The 22,998-nt window shown below is 33.1% G+C and overlaps 1 pseudogene; it reads right to left on the bottom strand.

The window, feature by feature from the left end:
• Positions 1-21,090: 21,090 nt before the first annotated feature.
• Positions 21,091-21,996, bottom strand: LOC117072131 (annotated as a pseudogene).
• Positions 21,997-22,998: the final 1,002 nt, after the last annotated feature.

The raw sequence follows: 22,998 nt of genomic DNA, 5'->3' as shown, positions 1-22,998 counted from the left end.
TGAAAAGGAAGATACATAAATAGCCTTAAAATCAAGCATTGGCCGGTCGCGGTGGCTCAAGCCTGTAATCCCAGCACTTTGGGAGGCCGAGACGGGCGGATCACGAGGTCAGGAGATCGAGACCATCCTGGCTAACAAGGTGAAACCCCGTCTCTACTAAAAATACAAAAACTAGCCGGGCGAGGTGGCAGGCGCCTGTAGTCCCAGCTACTCGGGAGGCTGAGGCAGGAGAATGGCGTAAACCTGAGAGACGGAGCTTGCAGTGAGCTGAGATCCGGCCACTGCACTCCAGTCCGGGCGACAGAGCGAGACTCCGCCTCAAAAAAAAAAAAAAAAAAAAAAAAATCAAGCATTATGTCAGGAACAGAGGAGCCTTTAGTCTAAAGTTAATTTAGAACTCTAACAACTGCCCCATGTATCACAAGTTCTATCCTCTAGCTGATGGGGCTGCAACCTCTTCTTGGTCCCGTGTGAGCTCAGAGACACGTACTCTCTATTGTCTCCTGTTCCTCTCAGTCCTACTGAGGTTTTCTCCATACAAGTACAAGTAATCTTTCAGCTGAAATGTTGAGGAGATAGCTTTGCTGATGTATAGGATTTCCCACTTTTTGCAGCTTCCTGTTTGGTATTCCGCTCTACAAATTCTAACCACCTCAATCTCTTCAAACATTGACTCTGTTTCCTTTCATCAGAGATATCACTGGCCTCTTTTTGGGTTTCAACTCCCTACTTTGCAGTCTGGAAACTGCCTCTTGTAGTAATAGGATAGGGGGACAGTTACAAGGCTCACGTAATGTTTTAATATTATCACAGACCATTGTCCTGTAATGCACATCTTTCAATGGCTATTTGGAGGATTTTGTAATTATTTTACAGGAGGAATTTCCGATAGCAGTTCATCTTTAATGAATAAAAGCAAACACAACAATACTTTTTATTTTTATAATATGCATTTGTGTGTAAAGCTCCTTCATAACGTGAAGATGTTTTTTATTTTGTTTTGTAATATAATACAAAATAATTGCATTATTTACATTATATGTTTCAGCATTCCACTAAGCACACTGTTTTAACCCTTGTAAGAAAATATGCTAGTTACGAGAGCAAAGCTGGGGGAGATAATACAGAATATAGAAACTTTAGGAAAAATGGTAACGGAGGAAAGTGACAAATGTTAAATGAATGTAGACTGTATAATATGTTTATTGTTTCTCAGGCATCTCTAGAATTAAGACATACACAATAACAGTACAGAAACACAACTCTTAGTGATAATTTGGCAACTATCATAAACCAGAACTATTGTAGGAGGAATGTGAGGTGGGGCTTTTTTCACATTCATAAAAAAATAAGCTAAATAAAAAGTATAGTGTCAAAGACCATAGATAGGTATACGTTTTTATTTGAAAAAGTTCTTTATTTTTCAGATCTTAGAAGTTCTATTTTGTTAAAAAATAAAATTGAAGAGTGAAAAAGCGGAAGTAGAAATCCTGATAGCTTTCTAGCAGCTCGTTGATGAGAGAAGCGAAAGGGAATTTGATAAAATCTCTTGTTAATTCTGAAAAGGTAATTTACACTCACATATTTTTTAATATTTATTTTATATTAGATAAAGAACAGATTTGTTTTCTAAAAAAATAAAAATTAATAATAAAATATATATGCTGTCTTAAGTTAAATTTTATCTGCTACTATAAAATAGAATCATACATGTCTGTATAGGAAATATATTGTTTTATATAATTTGTATCTTACATATTTCTCTTACTTTTGTTTTCTTATTTTAATGTGTTATTGTTCATTTAATTTTAGAATTAATATGTGCTATGTCATTCTAAATTTTCTATAAAAGAGTTATTTATATAGCAGATAATATGCATTATTATAAAAAAAGGAAGAATAGGTTACAACTACATTACAATAAATATTCAGAAAAAGATAAAATATCATTAGATGCAAAACTATGAGTGTCTTTTATAGCAACATATAAATACACTGCATTAATCTAAGTTGTTCTCATAACTTCCACTAGGAGCATCCTGAGGGAAGGAAAAACAGATTGATGGGTGCAGTCCCCGAATTTCTTATTCAATAGTTTCCAAGTGAGGTTAATATTGCTAGTCTCAGGACCATACTTTAAGAAAGGATTCACTAGAAACAAGCTTCTTTTGAGAAATTTAGCAATATGTCAATATATGTGTGTTATATCTATATAAATATGTTTCTGTTAATGTGCTTTCTGTCGTTTAAAATACTTAAATGAATAATAAATTGCTTGATTAAAAGAATGACAGAAAATATGTGACCACAGTTTTGCAAAAGGAGGAAAAATAACATAAAACTCCAAAATTGTCTGTAGTACTAAAAATGTATCATTCTATCAAAATAAAAAATCCATAGTCCCAGAGGCACAGCAGTAATGTCCAAAGACAACTAAAAACAATTTTTATCTACTGCATGCTTTACAACTTTTCTGAAGGAAACTGTTCTTCCTCTTTAGGAAGCCCCTGTAGTTTGTTTATTATACTTCTACTTTTCCTGTTTACTACCATTTACACGTATACTTTTTCAAGTTTTCTGTCAATTTTAAGAAAAATGTTATCCTGTATTTCCTTATATAGTTTTTGAACTTTAATATTTTTTTACAAGATTATGTGCTAGATTAATTGGCATAGAACCATATATCTTTCATCTTATGCAAGTATAAGAATCACTAAAAGATAATTGAAAAAGAAATTAATTTTCCTTTTGGGAGTATATTTCATAACCAAAACTTAATAAAAGCTGGAGTTTAACTGTAATTACATGAAAATTATTTACAATGAAATCTATAAAGTGATGCCAAAATTCTTGCTATAGAAGTGACTTTCTCATTTAAATCTCTGCCATTAGCTTTCATTTCCTATGAGATCAAACTCAAACTTTACATCCTCATCGTATTAAATCCCCCTTTTCTGAAGCTGTCCTACTGCACTTCCACTGCTAGGTAACATTCTACAGATGCTGATTTAGAAATAGAAATAAATGATCACTCATCTCTTCAGATTTACAGGTGTACCTCTGCTTTCTTCTCACACACAGAATGTTATCCTTTACTCCTTTTTACTTACACATTATGTGCTGGTTAATGAAGAATTATTTCTAGTTCTAAATGTTTCAAGAAACAAGCCTCAGTAATTCCTAACAACATGTTTCTTCTCACATTCCTGACTTTTCCTACAGATTTTTTTCTGAAATATATATATTTAGAAATTGATTGTATTGACTTCTACAGGTTTTTAAAAATCTTTCATTGCTTTTTTATGTAGTATACATACTGTCCTCCATAAGAGTGTTAATTTCTCAGGCAATTTTTGTATGTTCTACAGTTCCTAGCAATTGGCAAAATTAAGTCACTCAAAACACTAATATTAAATTAATTTATGAATTAGTTTCTCAAGCAAAGTGACAGATGATCTAGAATGGATTAGAATCATTTGCCTGGGAAGAGTTAAAATACAACTCTTTAAAATGAAAATATTCTGTGTTGAAGTTGAATAAAAAATTAGACAATTACATTAAAGATGGGTGCTAGGACAGAGAATGACTGAATCTCTAGAAGTTAGAGTTGTTAAAGAGTTTGTAGAAGTTCTGTTTTATGTTTTTAAAAGGAGGGGATATTTCACTTTTTGTAATGATTTCCATGTGACTCTCTTTTAGAGTAGAGGTATTTATTAGTAGTCCCTCAGATCTGTCCTATTCCTACAATTACATGCTTTAAAAGAATAACAGAATTGCTGCTGTCCTTGTAGAAAGTGAAAAAGAGCTGAATTTAAAATGGTCAGAGTAACTTTCTGTGTGTTAAAGTTTACCTCTAAGATCACTGTACACTGTGTTTTTATCACAGAGTGCATCATTTGTGCAATAACACAAAGGCTGACAGAAACAAGAAGTGTTCTTCTCACACATTCTATGTTTGAGAAGAAAGCAAAGGTACCCTTGTAATTATACTTCTTTATTGTGTAATAGATAATAATTTTAAATATTTAGTTTTAAAAAGTAATTATTGCTAGTGACATGTGAATGTTCATGAATAAAGAAAATTTGAATAGAATAAAGGGATCACTATGATTGGAATCATCTGGCAGAATTTTCAGGGTTTTAATGACCTTAGGCTCTGCTCTTCCTTGAAACTATTACAATGCATTTGAAATGGAATGTTACGACACATGATAGTTAGTCAAAATTTCTATTTTTTCTCTAGCAAAATTGTTGATGCTATATTTTAGAGAAAAATACACCACGTATTGTACCCCATAAATATGTAAAATTTTATGTGTCAATAAAAATAAAATAAAACTTAAAGGGCTAAATGCTTATTAATATGAAAACAAAGCAAAAAACCCACTGTATATTAAAAAATAAAAATGAAAACAAATAACAACTAGCTTTTTATCATAACACATCTCAACCAAAGGCAATGTATATTTATATGTATATACATATGTATAAATATATATAATAAAATACATAATAAAATATAAGAAACATGCTGGCTAATTTATTATTTGTAGTTATTTGATTGGAATCACAAGAAGAAAGTGGACTTGATTGAAAGAAGCCAAGACTATGATTCTCACAAATATTCTTAAAATGATTGTCTTTGGAATCTCGTAATGATCTCTAATATTTCACAGAAAGCCTAATGGGGTTTTTCTGCTTTTCTGTCTTAGGCCACAAACATTTGATTAAGGATTATCTGTTGCAACTAGTAAGTTCAATTCAGTTTCAGCAATAATGTTTGCTATTATATGTTTTAACATCTATTAAATAAGTATTTTGAAGTGTGGTATTCCTGTTGGGAAGGGTGAGCCCTATCAGAGCATTCAGACTCTAAGAAGTGCAATGCTTTGGCTCTAATGGGGTTAACTTATTAGGAAAATGCTCTCAGTACTCTACTCCAAGTACTCTATTAGAAAAATGCTCTCAGTACTCTATTCCAAGCTGTGGCAAGGAGCACAACAGGGACAGGCTAACTTAACACCTGTGACAAAGTGTGACATGAGAGTCAACAGTGTCAAGGGAAAGGATATAGAGAAACTGCACCTAACATTGAGAGAATATAGTGTGGTGGTAGAAGACTATTTAATAAAATATGTAAATGCTTTTACTGAAAATAATAAAAGCCTTTGTATGGCCTGCCAGACTTTTTCTAGAGAATTTTCACTATCATGTCTGTTATATTGTTCTATTACATCACCCAAAAATGCTAATTGTGTAAGATCCAGTCCAGATCTAGCCACACAACCTGAAGAACTTAAAAAACCATGTTTCCCTATATGTCTGTATTGGCCACATGAAACAGCTACATTAATAGTAATCAATTTTAAAGGACAACTAAACATTGGAAATCAAATAATAATGGCATAAGATATGAATTATAATCCTTAAAGCTAACGTAAAGCTAAAAGAATCCCTAAAACTAGTATTAATAATGTCATATTTAACAATGATATGATTCCAGCATAGATATGGTTGTTTTTAGCTCATTTCTATATAACCTGACATAGACCAAGAAAGCAAAATACATTAGTCATGAAAATTTTATAAATAATTTTAAAAATGGAAATGCTATCTTGACTTCATAAATCACATGTAGATTATTGTATAGTATTACTATACAACAGATTCAGTTGAATCATTATGCCATGTATGCAAATATGAAGTTGCTTCAAATGGATCTAAAATGTTTTTAAGTTCAGTTTTTCCCTACGCTATAATGCTGTAAAATAACAATGAACAAATTAGCTATACAAATACATAATCTATTTGAATAGATTTTTTTATTTATTTTAGAAAATGACGCTATAAAAATATTTGCAACTTACAAATAAACTTGAAAATTTTAGACATCTTTAATAATAATTTGAATCTTCATTTTTCACATTCTTTACATTTTTTTGCTTTAATTTTAAGCCACAGTGAGAATTTAGTCAAGTATATCTCAGAGTTTTTACCCAATGTTACTTGAAGAGGTTATCATTGTAAAGTCTGATGTTTTTTAGCTTATAATTAGAAACACATCTGTATATTACAGGAGTGTTCTATCCTGTGTAAGGTTTGCATGTTATTTGGCACCACTGAGGTAGCATGATATACTGCATTGAATTAGACAAAGTAAAAGTACTTTACAAGATAATTGCTTTTAGATCTGACAGCTCTTGGCACTCTTGGTTGTTTGTAATCCAATTTACTAGAGCTTTGCTAGTATAAAATCCATCTCCTTTCAATTGTCTGCACACTGTAAGTTTATAAGCATTAGTAGTTGGGAATAATATATTTTGTTTTTTTAAAAGATACGACTACTAACAATAGATGACAAGGTACCTAAAGAAAGCATTGATTGATATTGTCAGCCCTCCAAATCTACAGTTTCTGTGTCTGTGGATTCAGTCAACTGTGGATAGAAAATATTGAAAGTAAAATTTTTAAAAATTAATAAATAAAAAATACAGCAATAACAAATAATACAAACAAAACACAACAACGACAATTTATACAGCATTTACATTTTATTCGGTATTATAAATAATCTACAGATGACTTAATGTATACAGACAGATGTGCGTAGGTTATATGCAAATATTACACCATTTTTTACAAGGGATTTGAGCATCTTTGCATTTTGGTACCTGGGGAAGTTCCTGGTACCAATCCCTTCTAGATACTGAGAGATTATAATTGAGAACAATGTGAAGAAATAACTGACAAATTTAAAAGGAAGAAGTCAGTGAAAGAAAAGTTTTAATCATTGAGTATAAGGGTGTCTGTTAGGGATTCACAGTAATAATGAAAGTATATGTAAAGAAAATGAGAGATGAGAACATAATTAGTGTTAAATTAAACTAAGAGGGAGGCAAAGCCAGAAGAATCCCTGAACAAACAGAGCCAATTAGGTCTCAAAAGTGACCTCGGTGTTGCTTGATTTGCAAACATAAGCAAAATGTAACTTGAGCTATTTCTTGTAAATTCTGATATTAAAGGAAAACGCAGAAGCTCAATCAATCAGAAACCATCAACAAAGTTATAAATATATAACTAGAGAATTTCCAGTGGAATAGACTAAGTAAGGCAACTTTCTAATTGCAAATCAATTAAATATTTTCTTTACTTTACTTCCATGTTCATCCTATAAAAACCTCCTGGGGGAGCTTCTGAACCACTTCTTGTTTGTAGCTGTCTGATTCATGAATCCCCTTTTCCCTAATAAACTCTTATAATTGTACTGTGTCTCAGTTTACCTTTTAAACAATAGTAAATTTGCTCATATGCCTTTGGAGGATAACATTTTCTACTCAGTATCTTCTTCAGATGATGAAGGAGGGGTAGACTGAAGTTCGCAGTTAGTCCAGACCATTTCCCTGAATAAATGCCCCTCAACAGTGAATACTGAAGAGCCAGTTTAGCATTGTAAAACATGACTTTTTCTTTGGTCACATCTGCCTGGATCAAGGTGGACAAATTAAGAACAGTTCAGTCTTAGGCGGGTAAAGCAGGACAATCTGATTCTCACTTACAAAATTATATCCTGATACTTTACAGGTGGGAACCTCTATGAAACCTGAAACAATGTGTAGGGGCTGGAGTAATTATATTTGGCCATGTGCAAGGTGATGTGTAGGAAGGGGAAAAATCTTTATATAGAATTAAGGAATTCATGATATATAGAGAAGAGCTGTGACCTGAAAGAGATATGAAAAGACTAGCTATTTAATTGTTTATGTATTTTGTATCCTTTATAGACATGCTATATAATCCTATGCCATTAATAGGGAGAAGTCTTAAAATGTTTAAGTTTAGTTTTATCCTGAATTCATAGATTTTCCATTGGTATACCATATTTTCTATTCATTTCCTGGAGATTGTTGGTCTTAAGAAATGTTTGTGCATTTTTAGAGAGAGATATATATTTTTTCAATTAAATATGATATATTTTATATTTCACTACACTATTAGCACATATGTACGCATCTACTTATCTAATTATATTATAATTATATTTAACGTGTACATTTTGCTCAATCTTTAAGCACTATTTCTCCTACTGTATACGATCTCTTTTAAAATCTCAGTTCAATGCCTTAAGCCTTTGCAATGCTTCCTTGAGCCTGTCACATGTATACCTGTGGTGTTCATGCATAGAATAAGGGATGCTTTTATCCGTGTATTTACTTCACCAAGATATCCTAGACATTTTTCCTCTATTTCCCCCATCCAAAAGGGCATCAGAGTTTGTATCATGGTTTTGACTTTTCATACTACTTCATGACTTAGACTTTCTCTCTGAAAATATCTATCAAAAAGAAATTACAGGAAACTAATTGGCAATCACTTATCCAATTTTTGACCCCCCTCGACAATCTGCCTCTTTATGTTTACACTACAGAATTTTCAGAAAGTTGCCTGTTTAAAAAATAAAATTTCCAATTTTATCTAGAATTTTAGCTGTTATCAGGATAGCCTGTACTTAAGAAAGTAATACAGCCATACCAGAAGCAGAAATGTGGCATTCTTCTTTAAAGCCATGCTAGTATGTTTACTTTAATGATGTATTTCTAGAATTGAAATAGCTACTCATTAAGCATGTACCTTTATAATTTTTGCCCTGAAAGAATATTGCTCAGGGCAATACTTATACTTCATTCAACATTTTACAGAATTTATCATTTCCTCCGTTTTCATCAATAATGGATATTAACAAACTTTATCATTTTTGCACCATAAAGGAAGAAATAAGTAACCTATCATTGCTTTACATTCTATTTCCTAATTACATGTGATGATATTGATCCCCATTTGTATGACTTTTCAGCAATTTTCTGATCATATATTCATCTGATTTTGTTCTTTATACATTTTCTAAATCTCAGATACAGAGGGTTGGTTAGAAATATTTTCAATCCATCGGAAATTATCAACAATATTGTGTGTTATTTCCCTCTGTTTTATTTTTTGCTATTCTATCACTTTTTGGTTTTGTCTCTGTGTCTCTGCTATCATCGATTTTGATTAAGTATGTATTTTCATTTGCATAAGTACATAAGAGGTATTGTGCTATAACTTTTATTGTGTTTCCTAATTCTTTGAGGCAACATACATTTAGAATAGTTCTATGTTGCATCTGACTGCTGCATTGTATTTTTCTGATAAGTTCCACCACATTTTACTGATGATATATACTAATGAGGAACATCTAAGTTATTCGACTCCCTGTTAATTGTTTGTAGTTACAGATGCATCTTATTTATCTAATACTGACAAATTGTTTTCTAGAATAATTGCTTAAATTTATTATCTGGCATAATAAAGTAACTTTGCTAATTAATTTACTGTTTTTGCTTTTTCCTTTACCTATTTCAGTGTAAGCACCTAGGAAAAAAAATCATTCTTAGTTTGTTTATCTTTGTTTCTAGAGCATAACTCCATAGTGTCAAATAGAGAAGACAGTCAATAAGTACTTGCAGAAAGAATAAACACAATTCCTGGCTATAATTCCATGTGATATTTATTACTGTTCATTAAAAATTCTTTAGACCATCTCCTCCAAATGCATAAACTTAATGTTGAAAATATTCTAAAAGTTTCTAGGGTGACCAATGATCTGAGAATAAATTTACTTCCATTTAGGGACCATGACACGCTTCATTTAAAGAAATCTGATTTACAAAAAAAATTAATAGAATACAAGAACTAGACATTTTTCTGAAAGTGTTCACTGTGCAGTTTTTTAATATGTTCTCCTAATTGGCCAAAGAGAGTGTTGAAAACAGATAATTACATTTTTAGTAAAGTGTTTGAGCACTGAAGAAACTTCATAAGAAATTGTTAACAGATGTTGCTCTACAATATTAGTGATAAATATAGATAAAATGTCTGTGAATATATAAGCTAACAGATCAAATAATTTTATTCATAAAATAGTTTAGTGTACTCAAATTAGAAATATGTCTAAGCAGGAGTGCAATAACTCTTTTCATTTTATAACATTACAGAGATGAGCTCATTCTCTATCTGGAGCAGCTCTGGGTTATCTTGAAGAGATACTGTCAGTAGTCCAGACTGCTGACATTGATGTGATTGATCTGAATGAGCAAGGAGAGTTTTCTTTGAAAGTTGTTCCAAGAAGCATACTTTTTCTTTTTCAATAAAAATGTAATACTAATTCAAAACTTTATATTTTACAGAGAAGTTAACTTTCTATTGTTTTACAGGTTGTCATAATCTACGAAAGACCCTGAATAAAACCAGTGTGGCATAGGAAGCAAAGATATAGTCACTTAGCCACTTAGCACATTTCCTGTTTTGTGAAATGGTTCATTGTGGAAATGTAATAGCACATCAAGAACAAGACTATGATTTCAGCAGTTTTTATTAAGAAGATATCCATAAATGACAAATCTGATTTACAAAAAAGGTTTTGTTTTGCTTTAATTTTGATTTTAAATTCTTGATTTACAATAAAATTTTTTGTAAAACAGATTTGTCAAAGGATAACAAATGCAGTTTGCATTGTATAGCATGAAAATTTTTGTTTTAGAGCATATGAATTAATAGATAAATTATTTCTAAGTTTCTGTAGTCATCAACTTATTCTTCTAATATATAAAATAAAAGCATTACCTTTACAAACTGCAACTTATGTTTAAGCTACTGGTTACAGAATATTGTTAGAAACTGCTTTCTCCAATTGTAGAAAAAAGTAGAAAAGTCAGCGTAGAAAAAAGTACTACATACAAAAAAATTATGGATATAGCATATTATAATTAATAGAACAAGTGATACACACGGAAGAGTGCAGTTATTATAGTCAGGAGTAGATGAGTGGTAGTAGAGAAAGCTTCACATCAAATATTTATTTTGGAATCCTCAAATAACATCTATACATCTTATCTAGATTTTTTCCTTTATAGTCTGAGTTTAATAACAAATCTAGACATTACTTGTCCAAACACATCTGTCAAATGATAGTGAAGAAAGTTGGCTTTCATCAATGACAACCTGGCTTTAGTGTCTAAGAATTACATTCACTAAGACAGTCCTGAAAATATGATATGTATTGAGCCTCAAACTGCTGTATTTTCAGCCTCACAGAATATAGAATTTTTCTGGAGTGCACCAATGTAAATATATATGGCTAGCTAGCCTTTGTGCTGCTATATATGAGTGTGTCCAAAAGTATTTAGATAGTTATCCTTGGACTGTTTCTGTGGTTAAAATAAATGACTGCATAGTTTTGTAACACCTTCTGTGAAGCAATATTTTTAAAACTAAAAAAATTAAAAAATAATTTTTAAACAATGTGAACCTATTGACAGACTTTTAAAAAATTAGGCTTTTAAAAAAAGGGCTCATTTGGGGCATTGGTACCTAGATTGAAAATATGTAATTTTCAATGACGTCATCTTGAAGTAACAAATGTTCTTTCAGATTGTCTTAACTAAGTTAATATGAATATTTTGATGTAAATCATTGTCACAGTTCAAACGTATTTACTACATTAACAAAATAGTCATTTCAACTAATAATAAATATTCAACATATGGTAAGATATTGGTTTAAAGCATGTTATTCATTCAATAAACTTCAACTGAAATGCAAGATCATTGAATAAGTTGACAGCATTATTAGATATATTCTATCTGCATCAACTATTTGGGTGTTGTAAAAAAAAACCTCATAATCTCCTTTAATTAAAAATATGGGCCAGGCAGAGTGGCTCAGACCTGTAATCCCAACACTTTGGGAGGCCGAGGCAGGCAGATCAGGTGAGGTCAGGAATTGGATACCAGGCTGACCAAAATGGAGAAACTCCTTCTCTACTAAAATACAAAATTAGCCAGGCAAGGCGGTGCAAACCTCTAATCCCACCTACTCAGGAGGCTGAGGAAGGAGACTTGAACCTGGGAAGCGGAGGTTGCGGTGAGCTGAGATCATGCCACTGCACCCCAGCCTGGGCAACAAGCGCGAAACTCCGTTTCAAAAAAAAAAAATGCACGTGAATGTTAAAATTTGCTTTCCTGTTTTTTTGTGGTTTTATTTTTGGCACTCTCTTATATTCTGGCATTACAAAATACTCTAGCCTTCTCTGTGTACTTCATGTCTCAGTCCTAGACTTAGTTATTTCTCAAGGATCCCTGGTATCTTTTGCTGGAGAACGCTATTAGAAACAAGGATCTATGTGCTAAGTGTGGTCCTTGCTATTGGGGTGACTTTGCTTCTAAGCCCTCTCAGTAGCTAGAGCAAGGAGATACACATATGTGTAATAACATGAACATAAATCCATATCTATTAATATTCCTCTATGCGTTCATTTGTATCTATTTTAATCAAAACATGTTTATGCTGTTATATCCAACCCTAATCTACACGGAGAATTCCAACCTCCTCCCCTTTCTTATCTGTAACAACTCACACAGATAATGAGAAACTAGGCTCCCACTGACATGAAAGGGAAGTGCTGGGAAGGGTGTAGTCCTTTTAAATGATACAGAAGGGAGAAAGGGAGTGCTAGGTAGAGGAGGGCATGGTCCCTGGCTATGGCTCCACCCCCAGGCCTGTACTAGAGGACCTAGATGAGGACAGGCATTCTTGTTTTCCTGCCAATGTGTTGCATTTCCCAAGACCCCCCTGGCCTTCCATGCTCCCGTCCTGTGCCTATAAACCCCCTGAAACCGAGACAGGCAGACATTCAGGTGATTGGACGTCGAGAGGAGCACATCAGCAGAGAGGAGCACATCAGCAGGCACTGGCACACCAGCAGGCCACTAACCAGCAAAATGTTGCAGAGTTCAGGTGGGGCAGTCAGAGGAGAGCCTGGGCCACAGAGCCACCCAACTCCACGGGAAAACCATCTCCTTTCTGCCTCCCCAACCAACCGAGAGCTATTTCCACTCAATAAAATATTGTACTCATTCTCCATGTCCACGTGTGAGCCAATTCTTCCAGTGCACCAAGGCAAGAACCCAGGGATACAGAAAGCCCTTTGTCCTTGCAACAGGGCAGAGGTCTAATTGAGCTGGCCAGCAGAAACTGCCTATTGTCAGCTAAACTAAAAGAGCACACTGTAACCACCACCCACTGGGGGTTTCAGCTGTAAACATTCATCCGTAGACACTGCGCTGGGGTCAGAGCCCCACTGCCTGCCCATCTGTATCCTCCCCTAGAGGTTTGAGCCGTGAGACACCGAAGAAGCAAGCCACACCTGTATCCCATGCCCTGTGAGGGGACAAGGGAACTTTTCCCATTTCACCACTACCGGTCATTGACTTACTGTTTAATTCCAGTATATATGCATAATATCAGAGTTGTTCACTTGTACCCCCATGGGAAACAACTTTATCAAGTACAATACAGTGCTTACACACAGCTCCTTTCCCTTTAGTCTTAAAGTTTTTACTCATTTCCAAAGTTACTTAGCTCAGCAGTTTTTTCCCCTATTTTCTTTAGTGAGATTGTCTCATACATTTATAATACAGTTAGATTACTTTGTCACAAACTCTATCTAGGATTCTGTGGCCTTGTAAATGACGTTTTAAAATTTGTATCCTTCAGGCATGAGCTTTTTTTCAGTTTCATGTATTTACCATTGAAGTATTATTTAGAATAATTTTCTTGCCCTAAAAATGTCCCTGTGTTTCACCTAGTTATCCTTTCTCCCTCTTATCCACCCTTGGCAGTCATCTGTTTATAATGTTTTTAGTAGTGAATTTCCTAAAATGTCATATAATTGAAATTATACAGCATGTGCACTTTCAGAATGGCTTCTAAGATTCCTCCATGTCTTTATGTGGCTTGGTAACATTTTTTAATGTTGAATAATTGTTCATAATATGGGTATATCCCAACTGATTTATCTATTGACCTTTTTAACACCATCTCTGTTTGTTTCAGTTTTTGGCAATTATGAATAAAGCTGCTGTAAATATTCATGGGGAGCTTTTATGTGGATGTAAGTTTTTAAATCAGTTGGGTAAATATCTAGGTTTAACTGTGTTAAAAATTATTTTAAAAATTATTAAAAGTAATGGGAGGTTTTCAGGTGATATATCAAGCAGTATATTGCTAGTCTTAAAGAAGATGTTTTTGAGAAATAAACACTGAGATTATGGTTGCTATAGCATATAGAAATATTAGTGGAAGAAATAAATAAACTGGGACCATTTTATGTACTTGGCATGCTTTCAAAATTAAAAATATAATTTTGTTTATTTGCTGTACAAAAATTGAACCCATAATGGTTTTTGAAGAATATAATAAATATTAAATAATTGATTAGAGCAAATGGATATTGTCAGAATGAAGGCACAAGTGATGTTTTATTTAAATTAAGTAAATGAGTATATAATGTGATGCTAAAGTAAAATAAAAAAACATTTAAGATGCTTTGCATTTCAGGAAGGAAAGCTAGATATAGAGAAATTTTTGAGGAGTGTTAAATTGAATGCTTCTGCTCTTTATTAAAAGTGTTTATTAAATGAAAAACTTCATTCTGATATCTGTTGGTATTAATGAGCTTGTTTTAGAGGAGACCTTCATTTATAGAATAAATGGAAAAATTACACTTATAAGCCAAGGATTGCATATTACTACAAGAACAAATCACTGAAGCATACTAAAGTAAGTTTTCTTAAAAATGCAACACACGGCTGGGCGCGGTGGCTCAAGCCTGTAATCCCAGCACTTTGGGAGGCCGAGACGGGCGGATCACGAGGTCAGGAGATCGAGACCATCCTGGCTAACACGATGAAACCCCGTCTCTACTAAAAAAAATACAAAAAAACTAGCCGGGCGAGGTGGCGGGCGCCTGTAGTCCCGGCCACTCGGGAGTCTGAGGCAGGAGAATAGCGTAAACCCCGGAGACGGAGCTTGCAGGGAGCTGAGATCCGGCCACTGCGCTCCAGGCTGGGCCACAACAGAGCGAGACTCCGTCTCAAAAAAAAAAAAAAATGCAACACATTCTAGGCTCGGGAAACTTAAGATGGGCAAGTTATTAATATATTGAGTTTTATGAAAGTAGTGATTAACTTTTGGAGCATACCTATGGAAAATATGTTTCAATGGTTTCCTACTGTATCAAAGAGACAGTATGTGTAAAAGCAATTTGACATGAGAGAAAATTTTTAGTCAGCTTGATTATATTTTTGAAATTATGCTTACCTTTAAACATCAGAAATTGTTAAAGCATAGCTTGTTGAAGTATAATTACTATAAACATTAAGATGAAATTATATACAGAATTTTTTCTAAGATTATAAATTAGAATACATAAAGTAAATTTTCTATATAAATATAATTTTTCTATTTCAAAATATTTATAGATATTTTACAATTGTAATTTAATTGAAGTCTATCCACAGTGAATTATGTACCGCCATGTCTCTTTAAAAATAGTATATAGAACATATATTGATGGTTTGGTTCTTCTATTAGAGACTGGAATTGCTAATCAGGGCTGTGAAGCAAGGATGCCGTGTCATCATCAACAACGGTCTCTACTTTATGGTCTTTAAGTGTTTATAATTTATTTCATATTCTTTTTTTCTGATAGCTTTCACTGTTATCAGAAGTTTTGCCGCTTATAATCTGCTGGTTCTTTGGATACCTGATTGGCAAGTGAATGTGCTTCAACTTTCCTCACATTGATTTGGAGACCGTGTTCTAGATAATCTGAAAAATCTAGTTAATCTGAATAATCTAGTTAATCTGAAAAAGACATAACTCTAAAACACAAAGTAAGCCATTGTAGGCACCCACTGAGAGACACATAGGTGGCATCTTACAAATCAGTGTTCAATCTTTCAGTCATGAAGCCTGGTGAAAATTTTGACCGGTATATCAATCATTGGTTAAACAGAAGCTTCAAGTTCAGTTCCCTTTTCTTTTCAAGAGAATTCATACTTCCAAATATTTTGGGAAATTAATATTTCTATACTTTTTTTGCAATGTATGCAGTATTTCCATGACTCTACTTATGAATAAATTCCATTTGGAAAGTTTATCACTTCTTTTATTATTCTGCTAGTGTTTAATGCTGACTGATCATTGAACTCCGTGTGACCGTGGCCAGTGCAGCTAGTTCATATATTAAAAGTTTTAAAAAATCATATTTATATTCTCTAAATGGTGCTATTGATTAACCTGGATCATTTATCAAGCTGCACATTAGGTTTCACATACCCAGGATTAATATGCTACACTTGGTTTCTGAGTTTACACTGTCACTAACAGATTCTTCACTCTTAAAGATAGCTGATAATTGCAGAAGAAAACTATACACACACACACACACACACTTTTGATTATCCAAATGAGATGGCTGGCAAAATTCAGTTCAAGCATCATCTTCTCTAACACATGTCCCCCCATTTCCTTGAAAGAACTCTTCTTTCAAAGCCCAATAGCTCCTCCTCTTAGCTTTTTATCATATTATACTTTTATTGTCTTGTTTCCTTTTACAAAATTTTGATGTTATTTGCCTGTCCTCTTACTACATTATAGGATTCTTACAGGGAGAGTCTTTGTCACGTTTGTATATCCAGCAACTGGTGTAATGTCTATCCTTATCATGAACACTCATACTAAATATTTTTTGTCTGACTGAACCTCAGAAAATCACATTTAAAAAATGATTTGCCAAATCTTTATTGTCTTTAGATAAACTCTTATTACAGAAAATACACTTAAAATATACATGTGAAAAAGTATAATATAACTCTAATATAAATAGAAGATACAAATTTTATAAATAAAAACAATAAATATATGCATAGATCATGCAAATCTCACAGAATCTGATAGCTACTCCTTGTTTTCTCTATGTGCCATCAAAAAAAATTGTATGGGCAGTGTGACATAGAATGTCACTAAGAGTTCAGTCATTACTGAAGATAAAGTAATTGGAACTGCTTTATTAATGCGTAATGCTTAAAAATGTTATTCCAATAAATTGTTTCTATTTTTCCAAAATGAGCACAAAGTCAAAGCTTTTTGTTGTTGCATAAGCTGGAAAATATAAAGACAATGCATTTTTAGAGAAATTAGAGTAGAACACAAGTCTATTATCTTGGTTTGATGAATATATAATGCAAGCTAAAGCAAAATACTGCAATCATACTGCATTTGAAAAATTCTACTTTTTTTTCTTATCTGACAATAATAAGTCCTCATGACTCATTTAGGGCAAAACTTCTGTGGACACATGGCTCTAACAACTGGGCAACAGACCAACTCTATCCCTACCGTGAAAACAGTTTGATAAATTATAATAAATGAAACCTTATATGTGTTTATTAATTATATTTTCTTTTCATAAATAATCTTTCCATGTCATTTGCTTATTCTTCTATTAAAGTTTTCTTACCAGTCTAAAAAATGTAGAATTTAAATATTTTGCTATAAATATATATTCCTTGCTTTTATTTTAATATATTTGTTTACATTTTTGTATACATTTATTAATATTTTTTATCATGCTGTGTAATTTTCAGACGATTTGACAACAATTTTGTCATTTTTAAATATTTTGGAAATCACTTGAACTTACATGGTCCCTGATTAAATTCTGGGAGATTCACTGTAAAATTAACGTATTTTTGTCTTCCTATTAGAATTAAACTAGAGAAACACATTTTATATGAAAAAGATCTTAAAAATCTATAAAATGTAATGTTGATAACCATAATAGCCACTTTTTGAGCGGATATTTACCCCATGAAGATTCTTTCTTTTCTCAAAGTGGCACTGCCTCCTCTCACTTCCCACACTGATGGTCCTTGTCGGCCATGTTTTTACCACATAATCTTACATCCTGAAAAATATTTGACAGGGCTCTTTTCTTGAACATAAATAAGTCAGTTTGGCTGCAGAAGGACCTTTCTGTAAAGTGTATTAACAAGTAAAAATAATAACGCAGGGAGGCAAAGAGAAACATGGAAAGGAGAAGGGGAGAAAAGGAAGACAGAGAAAAATAGTCATGCTTTGGTTCCTGATATCTTTGAGTTTCCCAGTTTCAGGTTCCGTCTCTTAGGGCAACCCTTAGCCTCGGTATTGTGGATAACCTCTTGTCATTATAAAAATTCTATTTACACAATGATTATTACCAAAAAAAAAAAAAAAGGGGGGCTTTGACAAAGACATTAAGGATAGTTAGGATGCTGGCTATAGCTTCCCAAAGAAAATAATATCTATACATGTTATGTAATATTTGATACATAATACAGTTGCTATATACTATTCTATAGCTGTTCTATAGATGTATGTTGTTCTATAGATGTATATTGCTTTCTATTTCACTTCGAAAATTATTTATGTACTTCTAAAGTTTGCTGTAAAACTGTGCAAATGTGTTTTCTATTTTGAATTAGAATTTCTAGAGGTAATTTAAGTCAGAGTATAAGAAAATATAGTAAATATACATATTGGCATAGACAGGTAGTTCTTTGGGTAAGAAATCATATTAGCTTGGAAAGACTGGTAATATTCAGTAAGTGAAAATGTAAACAGTAATAGACAAGTCAACTAATGCATGAATGTAGAAAAGATTGAATCACAAGTTTTTATTTTTTCTGCTTATAATAAATGGTCATTAAATATTTGCTGGATAAATTACCAAATGCATAAACTCAAGTAATGGATGTAAGCTGAATCTAGCAGAGATACATTGGTTTCATTCTTGAATAAAATTCTGTGGTATTTATATAATACTCCAGACAAGAAACTATAAAGTTGCTAGAACTACATAGTGTAATTGACTGCAGTTCAGTTTTTGTTGTTGTTGTTGTTGTTGTTGTTGTTGTTGTTACGAGCAATAAATTCTTATACTGCTATAATAATTTAATATAGGTGTTTTATTTTATCTCACTGAAAATGCATTTGGGACAAGAAATAGCACATTTTCTTATTTATTTATGGCTTGATGCCAGTGATTTGGCTAATATGTAATATGATTTTTAAATTTACATGTATTTTAATATTATGATATATAACTTTACTCTTAAATATTCCTAAAGTTTAATTGACTCTGAAAACATAGAAACTCAAGAAGATTATGAAAAGCCTCATGCTGATGATTGGGCTTCCTAAATTTGCATTTATCACAGATATAGAGGCTTCATTTTTATCAAACCAAGCATGGGGCAGAGTCCTGACTGGATATGTGTTAGGATCCTTACAGTTTATAAAAAGTAAACATGTGTCAAGGATACCTTTTACTGTGCTTCATCCTGAAAAAAAAAAAATGGATCTGAGAATTTTGTAAGGCTATAATATAGGATTAGACAGTCATTAGAGATTTAAAGTTCAAAAGTCAAATCAAATCAGCTGCTATCGCTCAAATTATGTCAGCATTGCATTTTTGATAATTTCTTAAATGAATATTTTCTTGATAGTATTACAGGTAGATTTTACAATAAGTGTCTTAAAAATGTACTTCTCAAATTGCCTATTTCTGAAGTGTACAACTATTCAAGAAATTTCCCTTGAAAATTCCCTAACAGATGAGACTAAATAGTAATATATCATAGATATTAAATTAGCAGCATTTATTTTCAGTGTTGGCCATTAAACTGAGACATAGGGCTCTTTCTACAGGATCAGTAGAATATATAGAGCACATTCTTCAGAGAATTTTCATATCTTCAGACCTATCAATTAGTTTAGGAGAGAGGGTGCTATTCCAGACCGCTACTTAGAGATTCAAGAGTATGGACTGAGATGTCTGTTACAGGGAATACACTACGACCATGAGTTTGAAGGAGTGTTATTATGAAAGGGCAATCATAGTTCTTATAATTGTCTATCAAGTGGTCATGAAAAATCATATTAAAGTAAATCTCAGGAGGTATATCCTAATTAGAGTTTAGAGCAAATTGCTTTAGGAGACTGCAGCATTTTCAGTGGTATTCAGTGTGTGTTTAGAAAATTTAGGGTGGAGTTAACCCAGAACAATTTTGTGCCAATATAACACTTTTGACAGTTTCATTCACTCAAAAAAAATTTATTCTACAAGCATGTGCAGTATTATGATGTGCTATGTAAATAAAATGTAAATCAGCATTCCTGAAGACCTCTATTTATTTCCTTTCAGTTCTTTGTTAGAAATATATAATGTAAAGAAAAAGTAGTAAATCCTTCAAGACTTGCTTTTCCTATTTAATAAAACTTGTGGCCTTTTAATTCTTATTTATTTATTTATTTATTTATGAGTCAGGGCTTACTCTCGTTGGAGTGCAGTGCTCAATCACAGCTCACTGCAGTCTCAAACTCCCAGGCTCAAGCGACCCTCCTACCTCAGCTTTCCTGGGAGCTGAGATTACAGGCATACACCTCCTGCACAGCTGATTTTTAAATTTTGTGTAGAGAGATGGGGGTGTCCCTTGATGCCCAGGCTGGTTTGGAACTCCTGAGATTAAGTGATCCTCCTGCTTTAACTTCCCGAAATGCTGGGATTATGGGCATGAGCTACTGTGCCTGATCACTTTGCTTCTTATTTTAAACTCTTTACCATTTTCCTGTTGTTAATAACCACACTCACTGAAAAAGAAAACACTTAAAATATTTGTAATAATTATTTAAAATTCTCAAAGTTTGTTTTTATGTTTTTAAAAAGAAGAACTTAAGAAACCTATGCAAAATATTCCAGAGTATTCCAGAGATACTCTACAAATTTTGTTAGGTAATTAGTTTGAACACAGATTTAATCATGAAGATATATTAATGCTATAAAAGGAAAACAAAGAAAAATTACAATTTTTGATATTTTCCAGTTTAAAAAATTTCAGGTTATGTAGGTTTTTATACTCATAATTTCCTGAAATATACAATGTATGGGGATCATAAATCAAGAGAAAATAATTGGATGAAGATGAGACATAAACATGTGTTTGCACAGTAATTACTGAGCTTTTGCATTGACTTGCAATTGAGCAGAATAAATGTGTTTTCAAATATAGAAATGACAGATTTTTTCTTATATCATATACTTTTATAACCAGTCCCAAGTCCAAAATGAAAAGCACTATAAATTTCATCTTTTTTTTTTATTACCAAGCTAATTTATTTCTTAGGGTTCAAAACTTTCTTAAGATGACTGCCTGGTCTGTATGCAGATCCAGCTTCTTAATCCTCAAGCTCAAATTCAAAGTACTGTGGGTCTAAACAATGAATGTGAACATAATCATCTTCACCTCTGCTGCTGTAACTCTTGCCATTAGAAGTGAAGGCAACCCTGTTGACAGTTGTGAAGTAACTCTTGACTTCCAAACTCTTTTTCAAAGGCCAGATGGAAGAACCTGGGCTCAAACCTGCCAGTCCTGTTGGAGGTTGTGGTTACATCCATGGCTTTCTGTCTGTTACCCAGTATCACATGGTCATTATAATTGGGGAAAGGGCAGCTGAGTTGATGAGATGTTCTGTCCAGAAAATCTCTTGATGTTCAAGAGTTGTAGAATCAAAGAACTTGGCTGTGTTGTCCTTGGTTGCAGTGAGGAACTTGGTCATGTCCCTGGATAACTGGATGTCACTGATCTTCTTGGAGTGCTATTTAACACTCACCAATACCTCTCCAGACTTGGCATTATACTGGTTGGACACTCCACTCTTATGGCCTGTGTTGATGCACTCCCCTGGGGAGTCCTCACAAAGCACTGGTGATATTATAGTCATTGTAAGGAATTTTCATGTATGTTTCATTGCTGTCAATCTGGCTTAGGTCCTGCAGATAAAAGAAGCTCACAAAGCCCTGGTAGCCCATCTGCTTGTCTGTAGAGAATATAGCGATATTGTTCCCAAAGTCCTTGCCACACGTCTGGACAGCTACATCAGTTTTGAGCTGTTGTCAGCTGAGTCAGTGAGGACATGCTTGTTGTCCCAGTCACTGTCCATGCAGCATACAGCTCCTGTATGACCCACGTGGATGCCCAGCCTCTCACCGTTCACAGAGTACCACACATTGACTATCATCCCAATGGGGACCATATATATTCTAGTGGTTTGTTTCTTATTTCTGGAAGGACTCCTTGATCCTTTTAATAGATCATAATACAGACAGGGTCCAAAAATATGCCAAATGCCATAAGTAAATGTACAGCACAAGATTCAATTTGGAATAGTTGACTTTAAGATTTTGCCTAAGGAGAAACTGAGATGTGAACAAGAGCACCCTTGACATTTTATAGCATGTAACACCAAGTAAAGCAGGGATTATTCATAATTGTTAGAAAACTTTATTTCTGAAAGTAATAGGATGCAAAATAGAGTTTGATGTGTAGCTGGAAAGTAAAAAATAATTTCAAACTTAGCATAAAGATTATTTCTATAATCAAAATTTAGGGTGGAAGTAGAAAAATTCATCAAGATTGTATGGGTAAAAGTAATATTTTCCTTATTTTAATTTAAATAATTTACAATAATTTTGTAGCCAAAATACAAGAATACATTTAGGAGTTAATTAAGTAGAACATGAATTGATCTATAATGGTATGTTTCGTCTTCCATACATTTTTCAATAAACAATAATGTCTTTACATTACTGAAAGACATTAGTGATAAAGAGCCTTTATCACTGAGCCTCCAAAGGCACAAGGCAACATTTGGCTACTTGAGCAGGGGCAGGATAACTGAGAAAGCCTCACCCCAGGCACCATGGGACACAGGGCCTACCTAAGACTGAGGCACAACCAAGTTGACAGAGAAGTTTCTACCTTCTGCCCTGTACAGCAGAAGATAACCACTAGTGGGATTGCTGGATCAAATGACAGTTCTACTTTTAGTTCTTTAAGGAATCTCCATACTGTTTTCTATAGTGATTATACTAGTTTACATTCTCAACAGCAGTGTAGAAGTGTTTCCTTTTCACCACATCCGTGATATCAGCTATTATTTTTGATTTTTAAAATTATGGCCATTCTTGCCGTTCTTGTAGGAGTAAGGTGATACCTCATTGTACTTTTAATTAGCATTTCC

The sequence above is a fragment of the Trachypithecus francoisi genome, unplaced genomic scaffold, assembly GCF_009764315.1.
Source record: "Trachypithecus francoisi isolate TF-2019V2 unplaced genomic scaffold, Tfra_2.0 Lachesis_group4, whole genome shotgun sequence".
In the NCBI taxonomy this organism is placed as follows: Eukaryota; Metazoa; Chordata; class Mammalia; order Primates; family Cercopithecidae; genus Trachypithecus; species Trachypithecus francoisi.
Note: the sequence above shows the minus strand (reverse complement) of the source record. Positions and strands in the feature narration are given on the sequence as shown.